The sequence below is a fragment of the Misgurnus anguillicaudatus genome, chromosome 18 (assembly GCF_027580225.2).
Source record: "Misgurnus anguillicaudatus chromosome 18, ASM2758022v2, whole genome shotgun sequence".
Classification (NCBI taxonomy): domain Eukaryota; kingdom Metazoa; phylum Chordata; class Actinopteri; order Cypriniformes; family Cobitidae; genus Misgurnus; species Misgurnus anguillicaudatus.
This window is the reverse complement of record NC_073354.2, coordinates 7,522,785-7,536,545: the sequence shown is the minus strand read 5'-3', so window position 1 is coordinate 7,536,545 and position 13,761 is coordinate 7,522,785. Positions and strand designations below refer to the sequence as shown.

At 35.1% G+C, this 13,761-nt stretch overlaps 1 long non-coding RNA gene across 1 annotated transcript; it reads right to left on the bottom strand.

The window, feature by feature from the left end:
- Positions 1-2,468: 2,468 nt before the first annotated feature.
- On the bottom strand, positions 2,469-6,951 carry LOC129440384 (uncharacterized). Its single transcript, XR_012358566.1, has 4 exons — positions 6,937-6,951; positions 6,541-6,624; positions 5,213-5,287; positions 2,469-4,946 (listed from the first exon to the last, which is right to left on the bottom strand). It is a non-coding gene; the product is annotated as an uncharacterized lncRNA (long non-coding RNA).
- Between the last annotated feature and the right edge of the window lie 6,810 nt (positions 6,952-13,761).

Here is a 13,761-nt window from a genome sequence, read left to right as displayed (position 1 = left end):
TTTTTGATATTTTTTATACTGGTGGGTGCAGGACACAAATTGAGGATAGCAAAACAAAATAATTTTGACCTGACCATAGTTTGTTTGAAGGGGTCATAGCATGAAAATCTGACTTTAATCTACACTATCCAACCACGACACTGCCGTTAAGTGCAGAGAGAAAGAGAAAGAAAAAAATTATTGACAGCACAAATGAGTTTCAGTTTCAACAAACCACCATATTGTGATCAGTGTTTGCATTTCCTCCACTCATTTGCATTTTTAAGGACACGCCCAAAACGGCACATTTTTGCTTGCACTTACGAAGTGGCAATTTTAACATGCTATAATAAATCATCTATATGGTATTTTGAGCTTAAACTTCACATACGCACTCTGAGGACGCCAAAGATTTATTTGACATCTTAAAATTAATCCCATAATATGACCCCTTTAAAAAGCAACTGTCAAGGAAACACAGAAAGTGATCCACTCACTTTTTTGTTTGGTCATTCATTCGTTTTATTACATTTTATAGCAAACTTTATCAAAATTATGCATTCTTTATTGGCAAATTTTTTACAAGTAATACTTATTTGACATTGAATAATACATCTTCTATATAGAAATTTGTGATGTTTGAAAGAAAGTAATGAACATCTACAGTACAGTGGACAAACTTTACAAAGTTGGTGTAACATTTGTCTGGATTTTGTTTGTGCTGCCAACATCTGAAAGTTTGTGATAAAATGCAATTAATGAACAAAGAGGCAACAAACACAAATGGATTGTAAGAATCATGTAAGCATATAATAATTACCTGCACAATACATGCTGTGGAAATAAGTTGACCTAAAAACTTATAGACATATAGTACTTGCCAGGGCAAGCTTTGACTTTAATGGGATACACTCTAAAAATATGGTTCTTAAATGATGATAATGGTTCTATATAGAACCATAGCTTACTGAAGAACCCTTTTATGCTGGTTCTTTTTTATTTTAAATTTAGTCAGTTTCAAGCTGCCTCTTGATAAGTTTCACCTGTAAAAGCGCTGAATCATCAGTCCTGCTGAACCGCCTGCAGACTAACAACACAAACAGGTAAGAGAGTAAAATAATCATCATTTACTGTTAAAACATTTTGAAATGTAAAGTTTTTATTGTACTTTACTTCTTTTATAACAGGTAAGCCTTATACTGTAAGCCTCATTCCTTTTATAACAAGTTAGTTTCATACTGTTTTTAGGTATGATGACAAAATTTTCAAAAACCCCGAAGCTCAAAATTTATAAAATGACTAGACGGAGCAGACATTCCCATTTATTAAGATAACTTGATTGTAAAAATCTGTTAATAATTGAGAAAGTTATGATATTTGTAAGTTATGAAGAACGCGAGATCCGGTTCTGAGTATACTGTAGATGTTTATTTTCCGTTTTCTCACATATGGGGAATATTTTTTTTACTTGAAAAGTTAATAGGTATATAATAAAGTGTTCCAACAGGACATTAAATACCAGCAGTGGCTCCTGTGTTACTATTGGCAAGAAAATATGGTGTCAGAAATGGGATGCCTGATCAGAAGAAGGCCACTGGTGAAGAAACAGGAAATTGATGGACATGGCACCTAAGAGAGCAGTGCATGCTGTTGTACCTACTGATACAGAGCCGGTTTTGGATGATGGGGAGGTCCGCTCAGGGGCGACAGGTACAGCTGGGCAGACGGCCAAAGGAGAAGCGGAAAGTGGATAAAAGAACATAAACCGCCGTCTGCTTTCTGCTCTTCTGTTTCACAAGAAGTCTCTCAAGCCCGAACCTGAGTCGGCCGCAAAGACTGAACCCGAGTCCCCTGAGCTACCTGTCCTGACCGAGTTGGCTGAGCCTGATGTTCCAGAATTTCCTGTCCCGGCCACAAGGCCTGTGTCCATGTTTCCTGAGCTCCCTGTCAAGGCCGAGATGGTCACCCCTGAGTTACTCCTGTGTCCTGCAGGTCAACCAACATGGTCGCTTCCAAGCTCTATAGACTCTTTGCTCTACCAAGATGGCAGATCTTAGACTCCCTGAATTCAGTGGGTGCTTCTCAATTCTTATTTGTGCATCCTCATTTCCTTTCCTTGGAAAGACAGGAGGACGGAGGAGACGAAGTATTTATCAAATGCATTAAAAACCCCAAATATTTCATAAAATAAAGTTAAATACATACTTGAGTTAGAGTTCATATCCTTACTACATTAAAATAAAGTCATTCTTAAAAGTGCTGTAAAATGTACACTGTAAAAAGAATCCTGTGAAAAATACAGTAACTTGCTGGCAGCAATTAGCTAGTAAGTTGCTGTATTTCATTTCACAGTATTCTTACTGTAAATGTAATTGCAGTAAAATACTGTAAACTCTTTTAAAGTAATAATCACAGTACTGTATTTTTATAACTACTACTGTAATAGGGATTACTGCATTTATTTTGTGTACTGTAAAATGAAGACACTGTTTGTCACAAAAATGCCATTTATTTTATCACTTTAAATTACAAAAATTCATAAATTAAAAATAGCATAGCATACATTTTTTGTGTTAAATTTTTTCTGTGAACATCTCAAAACTTTTCTGAACATATACATTTTTTTAAATATGTTAACATTTTTCTGTGAATGTTTCATTTAATTTCAACACTTTTCTGAACATACAAAAACACTTTTTTTCTGAACACACAAAACAATCAATATTTATTAAAAAGTTTCTGGTAAATTACAAATGCATAAAAGTGAAATGATTTACATTTACAGCAGGATTTCAAACCTGAATATTGTTTTTCTCCAAGACCTTTTTTTCAGAAATATTATTCTTTTAAATCTGGACATGAACTAGTTGACTTCCTGGGCTGGACTCTACCCTGTAATGAAAGAAATTGACTATTAATGTAAAAGCAAGACAGACGGGTTGATGACATATACATTAGGGCTGCACGGTATATCGAAAATGTATCGCCATCGCGATAACTGTGTATGCGATATGCATATCGCAGGGAGCTGCGATAACTTGCATTTATTTTACGTGTCTATCATTTGTGTGTTGCATGCTTAGATCGTCCAAATTACACCGATCAGAAGGTGGTTCCCACACACTTACTTTACTTGGGCGGATCTCTCAAGTATATTAACAACTGCCCACGTATATTTAACATCAAATTTTGTCTTTTTCTGTCCTTGATAATGACATTATGCGTGCGAGCACGTCGTGTCTTTTCTGATGAGTTCGCTGTGCGTTCGCGTGCTTTCTGTTTCCCGATGAATTAGGTGCGACGCAAAGCTCACTGTCACATTGTATCCTTCCATGTTCCTGAACTTGATCATAGTTGTATCCATTAGAGGTCTTCACGGAAGGACACGAGTCAATATTTTGAAAGGTCAGTCAGGTCCGAGTCGGTCCCATTTTAATTACTTCAGGTACCGGGTCTGTTTAAACCCAAGTCGATCAGAGACGGCCGTGAAGAGTCAGTCAGCGCTAACGCACTATAGCGCATGTGCAGTGTCAAGCGTGCCTCCGGTTTCTATGGCGACGAAAACTTACTCTTGTTTATATAAAGTCACGGCCACGCGCTGCACTTTCTTTCTTCCATTTTTATAGTATTATTAGAACTATATAGTATTTTTATATCTAAAACGTTTGCTACAAAGATGGTAGCAAATAACCAATGTTAATGCCAAGCCCATTGTACTGAACGATCCATTATAGCTCAAACTGTCAAACAGTCATTATGTAAGCTGAATCTACAGTACATTCTTTATATAGAGTATACTTTTGAATCTAAAATAATGACGGATTAAGCTCTTTTAATCTGCAACAGAGGAACAGAAAGAGAGGCACTTACTGCTTCTACACAAACCAATCAACTTTATAATCTTTAGACCTATTTACAATCCATAGACCTGCATTGTCTATCATTAATATACTATACATTTTATTGTATAAAATTAGTCTTTCTACACCTCTCACAATGTTAATAAATCCCTTAAAAGGGGGTCATATTCACAAGTTCATTCAGCTTTGTTCATGTCAAAGAGAAAGGAAAGAGAGTTTGGAGTGGTTGGATTTATGAAATTAATATAAATATTCAATAAATCAAAGTACTGCGTTATGGTCACACATTACCAGTTTTTTGTCACATGTATAGCATAGTTTAATTACATCTTAAGAATATGCATTACCTCTTTCTTTCATTACATATCTAAATGCTAAAATAAAAGCAAATAAAAATATAATCTCTCTTAGTAAGACATATCGCCATCGCACCCACCAACAGAACTATCGCATATCGCATATTTTCTCATTATCGTGCAGCCCTAATATACATAAAAGTTTACTTCGCAGTGATTTACTTTTAAATAAACAATTTTAATTTTTTATATGCTCTGTTGGTGGTTTGTGGAGTTTACAGTTTACAGTTAGTGATACAACAGTGAAATTTATGGTAAATATTTGTTAATTTGTGAATGGAAAAGTATTGTTTCACTCGACGCGCTAAACACATATTTTGAAATGACGAACCACACACATGATGGGCTACATACATGTTGTGACAAACGCCCTCGAAAAAAGAAGTCACCGGCTGCCACTGTATTAGACTAGCTGTGCTGCTTTTCTACCTTTTGCATGGCGAGTTAAATTAAACGTTTGATATTTAACAATTGCACAACAGTTCATTTAAAAAAAAACACTTTAAGAAGTATTTTACTAATCGGGTAGTTGGTTAAAGAATGAGTACTCAAATATTTGTTCCCATTCTTAGTCAAAACTATATAAAAAAACTGTGCTTACCTCTGGATAAATCCCAATGTAGTGGCTGCCTCATACATAGTATGACGCAAAAAGGCTAGAGCAGAAGTGAAATCACAACCGTCACTCAATTGGAGGAGAACTCAGCACTCGATGGAAAGCATCCATTTTTTGCCCTCAGATTGGACTCTCCTAAAAAATATTAAATAAAAGTTGACATTGCACAGTATTCAATCTGATATGGTTTACTATTTTACATAAGCAAAATTAATTGAAAACACTAGCCCTACATAACTACCTCTTTCTTTCCTATTAGATCAATAACCACTAGAGAATTTTGGAATATACGTGCAAGATGACATAAAACTTTGTTCACACAGTGACTTGATACAAATACGCTTTATAGATGAAGTAACCCCTAAAATTGGCATCTATTATGTTGAGTGCTGGGATCATACCGAGCATGATGAGCCTTGGAGTGCTTAGCATGGAAATCTGGGCCTCAGCATCTGCTTACTGTAGGTGGAAGTTTCCTGTAACACAAAATAAACAAACAAAAAAATAACTTTTAGAAATCACAAGTACAATATTCATAAGAGTAAAAGTGTGTCAATACTGTACAAAAATAACTTGCATCAACCAAGAGAAAAACAGCTTCTTCCTGTTGCATGGTTTCTGTGCACTTTAACATGTTTGATATATTAATTTATACAACAGTTCTTTCTGGTTCTCGAATCGGTTCATTATGAAAGGTCTTTATACACCCCTGATCATATAGTTTTGTATATTATTTTGCATTTCTGTCAAGAGATCCTTCTAAAAATTACACACTGCACCTTTAATGGGAGTTATGTCTTGTCACATCGTGTGGACGATTAACACTTGAAAAGAGGAATGTAAACTATTTTTTTCTGAAGCAATATCTCTTATAAGAACGCGAAAACACCGTGGAACTGCAGGTAAGCACCGCAGCTTTTAAATGTGGACATTGATCATTTATTTTATTGTGACGTGACTATTAAAACATGTTATGAGATATTGCCACTGATATATTTAAAAGCAGCATGCAAAAACATCTCTCTGACACTGATAAATAACCGTTTTATATAGTACTGACAAGAACAAGGTGTAATAATAATCGAGTGCTCGTATCGCGTTAAGAATAAATGGGAAAGCATAGTAACATTGTAAAATTATAGTTTTATTAACTTTCACCTCGCGCCAAAACAATAACAAACACAAAAGACACTAAATATGAATAAGAAAACGATTAATAGTTTCATTATGACACCAAATACTGCTGATTTGATCTCATTTTGACGATCATAAATAAACAAGGCCAACATGAGAGCCAGGGAATATCTGTCAGAAATGAAGCCCAGAGAGGGCGGTGGTCAGCGGGGCGAGTGAACACTGATGTCCGCTCATGCTTTGGTTCTCATTCGTACCGAATCTCACTAAGCAAACGTTCAAACAGGCGCTATCTTTACCAATCGACTGCAGATTTAAATATAATACATATACATTCTCGACTGAACTAGTCCTAAAACTACACTTTGTGACCAAGAAACGGTAAAACAATCGTGAAATTATGAAAAATGTGTGTTATGCTTTCTTTCGAATCGGCCCGCTCCGTTTCCTCAGGCAGCAACGTAAGCGAGCAAGACAAAAAAACGTGAGATTTAAACGAATATCGCGCCAATAAATACAAAAATACACACTTTTAAATTAATTTTGGTTCACAATGCTAACGCTATAATTAAATTAAAGACTGGATAAGTCTTACCTCATATCTCCTCAGCTGCGTTTTCTTTCAGCTCGAGAGACTGGTTTCATCCTGCGGAGGTCGCACTCGCATACGTCATCAACCCTGGTTTATTTAAGTTAACTGACCATTAGATTCGCAAGTCATAAGCATATTAAACAATTTACTATTAACTAAGAATAACAGTCTACTATTATTATTAAATTATTATCCTTCTCTAAACTAATGACGTTATAAAATGTTGCCAAACTAGAAAATATATCGAAATCATGCAGAATTATATATTTGTGGTAATAAAATTACAAAATGCACACACAAGACGGTGAAGTGTGCTGCTCATTCTCTCTCAGTGCACTCTTAAAGTTGAACAAACAGACTTTACAAGAGTAAACTTTGGAATTAAATTAGCAAATTTACCTTTCTGAAGTAAAAATTCAGATGAAAGTGTGGAATCTCGTAGCTTTCCTTGGCTGAAGAAAAAAATCCTTTAGAAATTGCTGTATTGTGATTCACAGGAAAAATATTTTTACTGTTGAATTTACCCGCCGTTGAAAAAAGACCATGATGCTTTGCAGATATACAGCAACATGCTGTATACAAGTTCTACAGTAAGCATTTGCTCATTTTACAGTAATAATGCTGTGAAAACTACAGAAATTTGTTACAGTGTATATACTGTATCTATACCAGTGATCACTTATATAGATTGGTGGTTTATACATAAATATTAAATATATAGTCTGAAACAAGTCTACATTTACAATAATTGAATGATTTATTGGTGTTTAATGATATGAAGGGAGAGGATATACAGATTTATACGTGCCTCAGGTTTAGTTGATAAAACACTTCTGCATAAGATACACTTGTGTATCCTCGCTCATGAATCCTCAGAAAGTCTCCTAACTCCTCGTTCTTCGCCTCCTTGCAGTGCAATTAAAGAACTAAAATGTCCTCCAAGATGGGGGAGCTCGATCGGTTTCCAGGTCGTAGGATGTAGGACGTAGGAGCGAGAAGACAAAGAAGCATGTTGAGAAGCACCCTCTGCCTGGCCCAAGATGGCCATTTTTCAGCTCCCTAAACTCTCTGCCTGGTCCTAAATGGCCGTCCCCGCGCTCTTCATGGGCCTGGCCTAAACTCAGACGTCACGCCCACAGACTGTTGGCTAATGTTTTTCATACACTTTTCTGGAAACCCTGTGAGAATGTTAAAGTCGTCTTTGATTGGTTGAAAAAAACGGATTTTCAGGAGACGCGAGTGTCGCGATTAGTTTCAGTCCCTGGAAAACAAAGCTCAGACGTTCCATTGAGGAAGAGAGTTGTGGGGATGTCATAAATTGTTTTTGTGTTTTGTAATGGTTTGATTTGTTTAAATACATGTTTATGCTTTCTTTATGTTTGTTTGTTTGTTTAAAAATTAATTTTGGTTACTTTCTGGTCTAAGGGTGCACATTAGATCAAAGAAAGGACACAAAGTTTTCATTTTTATTTTATTTAAAGTTTGAATGATGTATTTCTCTTACCTTTTGTTTTTCGGGGTGCATGACTGCAGCATGCTATCCGGGAGTAAAGTTGAAGAGGATGCGCGGCCTTCCTGTTCCTCATTATATGCTATCCTGGGGGATTATGGGTAATGTAGGCATAGTCCATTCAATATGAGTGAGCAGGGGAGTAATTGGTTTGTGTCTGTTTGGAATACTATTTTTGGAAATGTATTGTGGTTATTTTTGTATTTTGTTTTTATATTTGTTTTGGGGATTGTTTATTGATGTTAAGATTAATTTTGAACTTAAGTGTTAAATGTATATTGCTTGTGTATTTAGGTACATGATTTTCATTTTCCCTATGTGTGTGTATATTGGTTTAACCCTTAGTTATATAGGGTTCCTTTTCCTTGGTTAAGTCAGTTTTTTTGTTTGGTTTGGATGTTGTGCTGAGGTCTCTCCGTGAGGAGGATCCCAGTTAATTTCAGGATTCGAATAAAAATCCTTTTTGTGATGGCAAGCAGTGTGTCCTGCCTTTTTCTCTGCTCACATCCCCACAAGAGTGTTCACGTGGATAATAATGAGCAGTTATCATGATCAGCTTTTTAGAACAACTTTTTATTATATAAAAATGACATCCTAACCCAAACCCCAACTCTATCCCCAACTCCAAGCGACCATGGCTTAAATATAGATAAAAACATAGAGAAACCTGTATATTAAATAACCTGCTTAAACAAATGTGAAATCTAACCCTAAACCCAAGCGAAAATGGTTTAAAAAACAGAAAACAAATGAGAAAACAATAAATAAAACGTCACGAAACGATTCGCCATATAAGTGAATGGGAAGGACTGGCGTATCATATGCACGCAAAATCGGAATTTGGCGTATCTATTGCACGATAATCACACTGCGTGTCATTTGTACGCATCTTGGTGAGAACGGGTAGCAAAAGACACAGTTACAGCAAACCAGATTAATAACTAATGTTAAAATTCAAGAGCCCAACTAATGAAAACATTGATCAACATATTGGTGACTTTAAAGAAAAGGCCATCTTCTAGTGAACCCCTGTTTGTTCTCAGTAAGAACTTTTGTAGATGTATAACACAAATAAGTCAAAGCGGTTTATAAGAGAAGATGGTAATGGTGTTTGTGGAAATGTTTAATTCTCCTCTGGTGAGATTTGGAGAGATTTTATGTGTTCTTTTATTTTTTAGCCTTTGTGTGTGTATGAGTTTCTGCTCATCCCTTCTCTTTTTTGTTATCCTTTCTTCCATGATTCTGTTTAATAGCAGCAGGTGTCCATCATTAATGCTTTAGTATCTGAACTTGTTGACTTGATTTCAGGTGGATCATTAGAAAACTTTTTAACAAAAACAGAAATATACTGTTAAAGGGACACTTTTTTTAAAATATGCTCATTTTCCAGCTGCCCTACAGTTATACATTTGATTCCTACAGTTTTGGAATCCTTTCAGCCGATATCACCTTTTCTGATTTCTGAAACATATATGTTCCAGTGGCGGCTGTGACTGCTCTTTTGAGGGGCGCAACTTCAAAATATGTGTTCGGCGCATCATGTGTATTTTAATAGGAAAATATGTGTAAAGTGTACTTATTCATAATTCATAAAAGTTAGCTTTGTTCTTTTCTGATTTGGCTTTGACAATATCCATACTGTATACTACTAACAGACATGAAGAGGACAGATTTACAGGTGGGGTAGTGGGTGGGTGAGTTTAACAGATTTAGTGTCATTTTTCAGACGGGGAGATAAGATAACGTATTTACCATCCTAATCCTCTCATCCTCTACTGTTTTCTATCTCTAACCCTCTTTTTCTCACCATCGGACTGTCTGCCACCGTTTTCCTCTTTATCCAGATTAGTGTTAAGTCCTGTGTTTGCGTGCTTGTTTTGAGGGTTTCAGAGTCAAACTCAGACACTGTCACCAGACAGAGTTAATTCAGTTAACCGCCAAATGAAACAGACAAAACAAGACCAAATCGTATCTTTTATCACTTCTGTGATTGTGCATTAATATATAGTGTCAGTTGGTCATTTTTAGGAAATAAACACACACTTTATTAGATACGTGGACTTTATTAGGCTCGTCAACACGAAGATCTGTGTCACACAGGCTGAAATTTGTATTTTTAGAAACTTTCTGATCTACCAGGATTTTACTGGGATCTCTAGGGGTTCGAGAAATATATCCACTAAGCTGCAGCTCTGGCAAGGATGTCTTATTGATGGCAGAGATCAGATTAGAATATACAGACTGAACTAAACTCGCAAAAAGCCAATCGTACAGTAATTTATTCTATATGGCAAAAAAAATATTTCTCTAACCAAAAATTTATTTTAAATATATGCTACATACATTTTGTAGAAAGTAAAGCTCAATTAAATATGTTTTGAAGTTGGAAATATATTTAGTTTGAACCTTCATATATCAACATACAGTATACTTTAAAATGTATTTCTTTACCAAAGAATATTTTAAATGTGTCCTAAATTCAAGTAAATTTAATAAAGTATATTTTTAATGTTTAAAATAGATTTAATTATATTTGATAAATATATAGTGGGCTGGGCTTAATATATTTTTATTGCTTTAAAATATATATTTATTTTTAAAATATATTTCATAATATAATTTTACTAGCATTGTTTGTTTTAAATTATTTACTTCATACGAATATACAAATAAGCCAACTTGTATTATATGCACAAATTCCCTTGAGATTAGGCTGAAAGCACAAAAGCTTTACAGCATGTTTTCCATTGTGAATATAGCAAAATCTATAAGGTATGTATTCATTAATAAGATTTATTTCCACTCATATTAAAGGTGCATTGTGTAACTTTTAGGCGGATTTCTTGACAGAAATGTAGTAAAATATACATAACTATCTTATTATATTAACGTTGTCTCATGCAACAATATTGTTGTCCTCTGCTGTGCATTTCAAAAGGGTGGTGTGAGCGGTGGACTGAGCTGCTGGTTGCAATTAACAATCTCACCACTAGATGCCGCTAAAATCTACACAGTGGACCTTTAAATTCTAGTTTATGACACGATGCTCACTATCTTTTTCTTCTCTTGCTTAGGTAAGCACCCATCAGATACTCAAATTTATGGAGACACCTTACAGTACTGCGGGCCAAGATCCAACCATGACAACCATGAATCCAACCATTAATTTAACAGCACAAAAACAGCTGCTTGTCATGGAATTACCTGTGATGTGTTTTAAATTGATGTAATTCAAAACAATGTTTGACTGCACTGCTCCATACTGCCATCAAATCTATAAGTTTGATAAACAGTATATTCAATACTGTTCAGATTGTTTCATGTGTTATAAAATAACATGGAGAGTATTAGAAGTAGTGTGCTTATTGTGTGCATTGGTGATGATATTTTATTTAATAAAGATAAGACATTGAATGGGGGGAGGTTGTGTCTACATTACAGACAGTTTATTAAAGCACTCATATCTGCTAATCTGACACAAGATTACCGCGGTTCAATCAGTCTCTTAATCCAATGAGTAGCCCAATAATCACACACAGACAGTCCTGCATGTTCAGATGTATATTCATATACAAACACATATAGCCTAACACATACAGTATATACAGAAAACACCCACACTACCCAAAACACCAGAGAAAATATGATTAATAATAATAATTCATATAATGAATAATATTCACAACTCCAGCAGAAACCATATTTATGTTTTGCGTTTAAAACACTTTTTAACTAGAACATAGAAAATGGCAGACGTTATTATTTACAATAATTTTATTATTTTTGTTTTAATACAATTATGTATTTTATGTATTTTAAATGTTAATAAATGATATAAGGATGAATTTTAGCACCATGCATTATAATTTTGGCAAGATAAAATTTGTACATCTACAAGTTCTTAATCCATTAAATAGTTTTTAAATGTTAATAAGCATATCTGGTAGGAAATGTTAAATTGTACAAAAGCTGTCACTGGGAAAATGTCCAAATGTGTACAATTTATGCACAGATGTACATTTGGTACCAATGTGTATATTTGAATAGCCTACATATTTATATGCAGTGACAACATACAGACAACATGGACTGCTTTAACCCAAAACCCCTGAAGTAAATTCAGTATAAGAGATATTAAGACATGTCTAAAATGAGTTAAGCGCTGTGTAAGAGGGAGGCAGGGTGGCTGGATGAGATGGTTAATCTGTAGTTTGTGTCAGAGTTAGTATGGATTATAGGATATCTATCTGCAGGATCAGATGGAGGAACAGAGGCGGGGTGCTACGGGGGCTTGTTGCTCACTTTGAAGATTGCATTAAAATGCATTATGCTAGACCTTCTGTCTGTTAAAACAGCTGTCATTGAGCAGAAAACTTTGTTTCTTATCTACACACGGCTTTAACTTCACAACTCCTTTAGGGTTGTGACATCTACTGTAGCTGAGGACACACTGGGGGTACACACATAGGAGAATTATGTCTTAGTGGTTGGATGTGAAGCTAAATATCAAGTATATACCATTTTAATTGTTATCTTTCATTATTACCATTCAGAAAATGAATCTCCACATCAGATAATAAAATAGATAGAAATGCACCTCATATTGTCCTGTTTACAGTTTTAAAAGCAACATTAAAACATGATTGATCCATGAAGAAGTCTTTCTGCAGTTAAGAAAGTATTGTACAAGGTGATCCCGTTCAATGTGTGTGTGTGTGTGTGTGTGTGTGCGTGCGTGCGTGCGTGCGTGCGTGCTTGCGTGCGCGCGTGTGTGTACACAAATCAGATTAATTAAATTTAATCAGACAATATTACAGCATTGATTCCTCAACGAGACATTTTTCTCAGATTAACAAGTTTATCCTCAAAGGATCATTAAAGATGCTAGTTTGGCTTTTTTTGCCTGCAAGAAATCTCTCTATATAATTACAATGTGCTTAACAGTCAAGCTCCTAAAACAAACATTTTATTAAAAAAAAAGCTTATCTAAATACTAAGTCATACTGGTGTAGTTTGAAATCAATCCTAAAGGTACTTGTGTTGTCTAACAATAACATGAGAAAAATCATAATCCCCAAAGTTTTTTTTTTTTTGGACTTCTGTTATATTGTGACGCTATTTGTACTGCAATTACTCTAAAAATGGCTGGGTTATTTTTGACCCATAATGGGTAAATATTGGACAGAACACGTGGTGGGTTAAAAATTACCCTGTGCTGGGTTAAAAATAACCCAATGTTGGGTTGTTGTTAAGCAACCATGGCGTATAAGAACCCAGCAGTTGGGTTAAAATAACCATGGATCAATTTTTAACCCAACACGTGTTCTGTCCAATATTTACCCATTATGGGTCAAAAATAACCCAGCCATTTTTAGAGTGATGCAATGTGGGACAACTGAATCTTGCTTTTAATATGTAACCGAAACTTTTTAATCTTATAATGTGGTTATAATAGTGCTATAGGTAATGTACAGATTAAACATAGTTTTGCTTTACATTATGTTGGAATCTATAATAATTTTTTACTGTACAACATGTTGCGGGCATCCAGAAGTCTGATTTACAACACAGTACAGAAGAAAATGGTTTGATGGGTGATGTATCAGTCAGTACACTAGGTGGCAGTGTGTACTGTAATGAACGATTAGTCATGTTCACTTCATGAAGTTCAGAACAGAGAGAGAGAGAGAGAGAGAGAGAGAGAGAGAGAGGTA